Source organism: Perca fluviatilis, chromosome 23 (genome assembly GCF_010015445.1).
Source record: "Perca fluviatilis chromosome 23, GENO_Pfluv_1.0, whole genome shotgun sequence".
NCBI lineage: Eukaryota > Metazoa > Chordata > Actinopteri > Perciformes > Percidae > Perca > Perca fluviatilis.
The window spans coordinates 221,946-227,655 of NC_053134.1; the positions used below are offsets into that span (position 1 = coordinate 221,946).

General features: G+C 42.3%; 1 long non-coding RNA gene across 1 annotated transcript; it reads right to left on the reverse strand.

Annotated features, from left to right (window-relative positions):
• Positions 1-2,536: 2,536 nt before the first annotated feature.
• Positions 2,537-4,736, reverse strand: LOC120553411. The gene is made up of 4 exons (XR_005638162.1): positions 4,627-4,736; positions 4,356-4,445; positions 3,877-4,058; positions 2,537-2,652 (listed from the first exon to the last, which is right to left on the reverse strand). It is a non-coding gene; the product is annotated as an uncharacterized LOC120553411 (long non-coding RNA).
• Positions 4,737-5,710: the final 974 nt, after the last annotated feature.

Genomic DNA, 5,710 nt, shown 5'->3' on the forward strand with positions numbered 1-5,710 from the left:
ATCATCTCATGGCCTAGTAGACTAAACCCTGATTATTTCATACATTCATGTCCATTCGTGTTCGGCCCATCTGTGATGCCCACTAGAGTCCGGATCGGGCCAAATTTTTCTGTCCGAGCCCGACAGTTAGAATCTCATCTTTTTCCTCTCATACTAATGACACGTGGAGGCTACGTTTATTTGTGTGAAAATCTTTTTTATGAAGCAGCTGTAGGAAGGCATTCGGAAATGTCAACAGATGAGGTCATCATCTCACACGGGGCAACAAGCGCACGTTAATCAGCTGTTAACATGGTCGGTGTGTTAACCTCTCCTGATTGGTTCGTTTCTGACTGTGATCAGAACCCCAGGAGAGACCGGTTACCTCCAGGACCCTCGTTAGAACAGGAATAACCACCAACTCTGCTCCGGTCGCATCTACAACACGTCTGCTTCCTCTTCCTCTTCCTCTCTCTCTCTCTCTCTCTCTCTCTCTCTCTCTCTTCTGCCCACTTAGCCTACCACCTTAATGCCCTTAATGCCCACACTTGTTACTCCAGACCGCTAGCTACGGTTACGTTTCTCTGACAGAGACGATGATTATTACTAAGCAACCAAGATGCATCTTCAACCACGCAAAAGATTAAAAACAAAACTGCAAAAATGGCCAAAATAAGTAAAAGTGATTGTATATTTTGTGTAATGTATATAGCCTAAAAACAATTTTAAATGAAAATACAGACTCTTTTAGGAAAATTCAGGTACCAGCAGGATTGTATTTTTTTATTTAGCAAAGTTATTAGACATATAAATCTCAAAACAGTCAAAATGTCCGTCCTGGCCACAGGGGGACCATCTAGCAGCATGGAGCTGCTCAGCATTAATGGGCCGCCTCTTTCTGAATTCCCCTATAACCCAGCATCGGAGTTATTTTTCCAAAAGCCAAGAAATATCAGATGCCCACAGCAAGGCTGCCACTGCAAATATGCAATTAGTTTCATTATGAATGGTTTCATACTCTAGCCTACTTTGGGTTTGGATTTCCCTATGAAGAATTTCTTGTAAAATTCATTTTGTAGACCTACAGTTCCTCAAAAATACAGTTCAAAACTAAATGAAAATATGCCTCATTGTGTGTGAATAGAGGTGAATAAATATATATTTGTGTTGCAGCGAAGTGTCAGCTCCGTCTAATACGTAAAACATTTGGCGTCAGGGCGCGGGGGGGGTCTGACAGATCTGCCCCCACTGCTAAGAAGAATCCTAGAGGAAACACTGAGATAGTCTCACATCTATCAGGTAAAGATGAAGATTGAGTCAGTATATGGTGATTTTATGATTTATTTGCTGGAGATCAGAGGACCTGCTCCTTACATGTTAATGCATCAGTAATCAGATTCTAATAAGAGAACATAAAGAGTACTTTGTCTTTTTACTTTAAGGACATGTTGCTGTTGTCCTCGAGCTCCATTTGGACTTCAGGGCTGTCCTTTATAATCATAGACCGTATATTGAAGCAGATCTACCATGCACAGTCTCAGCCAGATATTTGAACTTGTATTAGTATTGTGGGTTTCTTACATGCTTTCATGTAAGAAAGAAATTATTTTTCCTCACTGTTGAATAGAACTGGTTTTGATCCTGTAAAATAGTCATTTTTGCTTCCATCAGTGGAATTGTTACTTATTTAAAAACATGTACTACAGTCTCAGTAGGACTTCCTTCAGCGCATCGAGTGTCTTCATATTCTACATTTTCTTGTCCGTCCCAAATAATACACACAAGCAGTGGAACAGTTTGCAGACATTTTTTATTAATCTGAAATCAGAGGAACAGACACTTTTCCTTCAGCCAATCATTTCCCCCCCAGTACTCAGAATATAAATTTACATATACACATCTTATAAACAGCATGTACAAAAGAAAAGCTCAAACAGAGGACTTCAATAGAAAAGAATAACTTACACATATGCATGTTTGGAACAAATAGGACAACAACAACAACTGTTAGATTTGATGTCCACTCTGTAAAAATTGAGCGCAAACACAGAACTAGTCATCCTGATCTGATCTCAGGCTGCGGTCGGACTGGCTGGAAAATACTCTGAACCAGAACACACAGTACTTCCAGCCTGAGTACTACACAACATACTACCAAAAGGAGAAGGATGACAAGGAACAGGTTTGGAGGAGGATTGGAACCGGCGCTTTTGGGCACTTTATGAAGACAAACGTCGACATACAAGCGATGGCCTTGGCGCAGAGCCCTCCTCGTTTGTTTCAGTGTGCTTCCTTCCTCATTTCTCCATTTTTAACAGTCCTTTCTACCTTTTCATCATCACTCTCTCTTCTTCTGGTGCTCCTGGCTCCTCTTCCTCTGGCAGCTTCACCAGTGACCCTGATCCTCTTCAGGCTCTTCCTGCAGGTCTTTAAAAAAAAAGTGCTTTGGGCACACTATTAGGGGGTGGACTTTGGCCCGAACAGAGCGCGCTGTAGCCAGGGTACGGGCATCGGCACCCATCTGACTGCTTCATGTGGTCCACGCCTTTCTCTAGGAGCATCCCAGCACGACTTTCCACGCTGAAGCTACAGCTGCTGCTGCTGCTGCTGAGGCAGGTTAGCTCCATCTCCTGATGGCAGCGAGGCACCATCAGTCTTGCTGGGTCCCTGTACCTGCAAAATGTGAACAGTTCTGAGTTGAGGGCCTGCAGAGGGAACAGACTGAAGGATGAGGACATGCGTAGGCAGACAGTAAGTCTTCAAATTGCTGCCGTTGTCGGTTATACTGCTTTCAGTCCTTTGTGCTACAGTAGATATAGTTCATAGTTCAATACTTTATTGCCATGTCAACATAGTATCTTGGTGCTAATCAGGTTAAAAAAAAAGACAATACATACACAGGACCATACAGTACAGCAGTGAGGAGAGCATCCAGAGCCTACAACTAGGATTTGAGTTTTACAAAAAGAATAATGCAATATGTCAAACTTTTCCAATTAGGCAGTAAACATGCTTATTTGATTGTTAGGATTCAAGGATAGAAGAAAAGAGGGGAATGTCCCTTGGTGGATGGATGGATGGATGGATACATACAGTACAAAAGTTTGGACACATGCATTTCCTCTACTATTTACATTGTAGATTCTCACTGAAGGCATCAAAACTATGAATGAACACATATGGAATTATGTACTTAACAAAAAAGTGTGAAATAACTGAAAACATGTCTTATATTTTAGATTCTTCAAAGTAGCCACCCTTTGCTTTTTTTGATAACTCTGCAAACCCTTGGTGTTCTCTCAATGAGCTTCATGAGGTAGTCACCTGAAATGGTTTTACCTTCACAGGTGTGCTTTGTCAGGGTTCATTAGTGGAAGTTTTTCCTTATTAATAAAAAAGTACATAGTACATAATTCCATATGTGTTCATTCATAGTTTTGATGCCTTCAGTGAGAATCTACAATGTAAATAGTCATGGAAATAAAAAGGAAACGTATTGAATGAGAAGGTGTGTCCAAACGTTTGGCCTGTACCATCCATCCATCCGGCCCTGGTTCGACTCAGACCTGCGGCCCTTTCCTGCAAGTCATGTATCCCTCTTGCAAAAACTAATGTGTAGCTTTTAAGACAAAAGTAGTAAAATATGCTGTTACATCACTCTCTGGATCTAAAATAAATAATAAAGATAGTTGAAATAGAAATGCCAATACTATTAAGTGAAGCTATCTAGATTAATGTTATTAATTAAATTACAAAAGCCACACAGCCATCAACACATCCAGGTTCCTCTGTGCATTATCTCCATCATGGCATTATGTTGACTCATCATCAGCCACATGATTTTCACTGCCATAAAACAACTTAATTCCCCCCCCCCCAGCCGTCTCTCTCGTTTACCTTGCAGGCCGTGGTCTTTGGGAGGGTGCCTGGCTGAGGGGTTTGAGGTAGGAGCGGTAGCCCTGCAGGATGGAGGCCATGAAGTGAAGGAAGGCCTCCTGGATCTCCATCTCCAGCTGGATTCTTCTTCTTGTACCAGGTGAAGTCTGCCCAGTTCTCCGGTCTTGTTTGACGTACTCAAACTAAAACATACAACAAATTGGGAGGTTAATTTCAACCGTTGAAATAAAAAGCTGATGATTTTTTGGGGTCTCTATCTTTCACTTGCTTATTTTATCGTTTTAAACTTTCATGTAAATGGACTGCATTTATATAGTTCTTTTCTAGTCTTAACTACTCAAAGCTCTTTAACATCGTAAGCTTTCCCCTTCAGACACTAAACTAACTAAATGGTTGTTGGGAGTTGATCCGTTCCCTGTAAATTCATCTTGTGAGGAACAAGTCCTTCTCTGAAGGGAGGTGTGAGATGCTGTGTGTACCCGTGGCCAGCTGGTGGTGCCAGTTGCTCAGGGCGCTAACCAGACTCATGCAGGACTTCTTTCCAGTAGCTGGGTCTCTTTTCATCAGAACTGCAACACACACACACACACACACACAATACCACAAAGGTAGTTAGCTGCAAGTAACAGGAGAGCTGCACAAAAATAATCTGCTACGTGCTGCAATAGTGGAGCTAGGTCAACATTAGGAGAGCTGTACTGTGGTACAAAGCAGGCAGCGAGGTGGGTTTAGGATTGAAGCCAAGCATACAGGTAGATAGTGTTGGTGTCCAGATCCACACAGACTACATCTGGCGAGGGGTCATGCAGGTCAAAGTAGCCCACTATGGAGCACTGAGGACGCCTGCTAGAGAGGGCGGGACACTGCCACTGGAAGGGGAAGATCATCTGAGGAGAGACAAGAGAGAGACCAGATTACTACAACCAGGCTGACAATCAATACGACTTTACATCACACCCTCTGAAGGTACAAACATGTAAAAGGGCCACCATTACACTCAAACCTTCCAGGAGGTTCTTACAAGAAGGTACGAATGTCCAAACTTCAGAATTAAATGTGGGCAACTTTTTTGGTAACAGTTTTAATTCTTAGTATTTTTATATCAACACTGAGATCTCTGAACTACGACAACAGCGAACCCCCCCCCCCCCTCCCCATCAGCGTAGGACATGATGCATGTCATACTGGAAACCGTGTTGACACTCAGGCTTGGACTTTGACAATCATTTCTAATGGTGTTAAGACAATATGGCCATTAGCTTTCATTTGGTCAGTGTTGCCAGGAGACTGATGCAGTGTTTACATATTCTGCCATGTTGTTGCTAATATGACCATTTTGATTCTTTGAAATTGTGACTCAAAAATGGATTTGTTTTCACGTATTCTTTGAGATTTTCAAATCACAGAGGCAACAGCAGCGAGTCCCACTAAAGTTGGATGCTAATGTGTGTTAGCTTAAAGGGGTGAATGATTCTATAGGGTATTTCACACGGTTCCTTATGGTCTCCTAATGGGGTATGTAACATTAGTTGGGCTGAAAATGGCCTGGTTGATATTTTATTGGCCCTTATGCATCCCTGTGTTTTGGCCCTATTTGTAACAAGAGCTTTTCTTCCAAATATGGTATGGTCATGAATATTTAGATGAGCTGCGCGCTGCTTGGTTGAGCCTTAGCCCCGTACACATAGAGACGCTGCTGATTGGTTGAGCGACTCACCATACAACGCATTAGAGGTCGTGTGCTGATTGGTTGAGCGAATCCCCACAATACATACATTAGAAACGGCGGCAGAATCTCATATTCCAGACACTGCAATGTTTCCTTACCAAATTC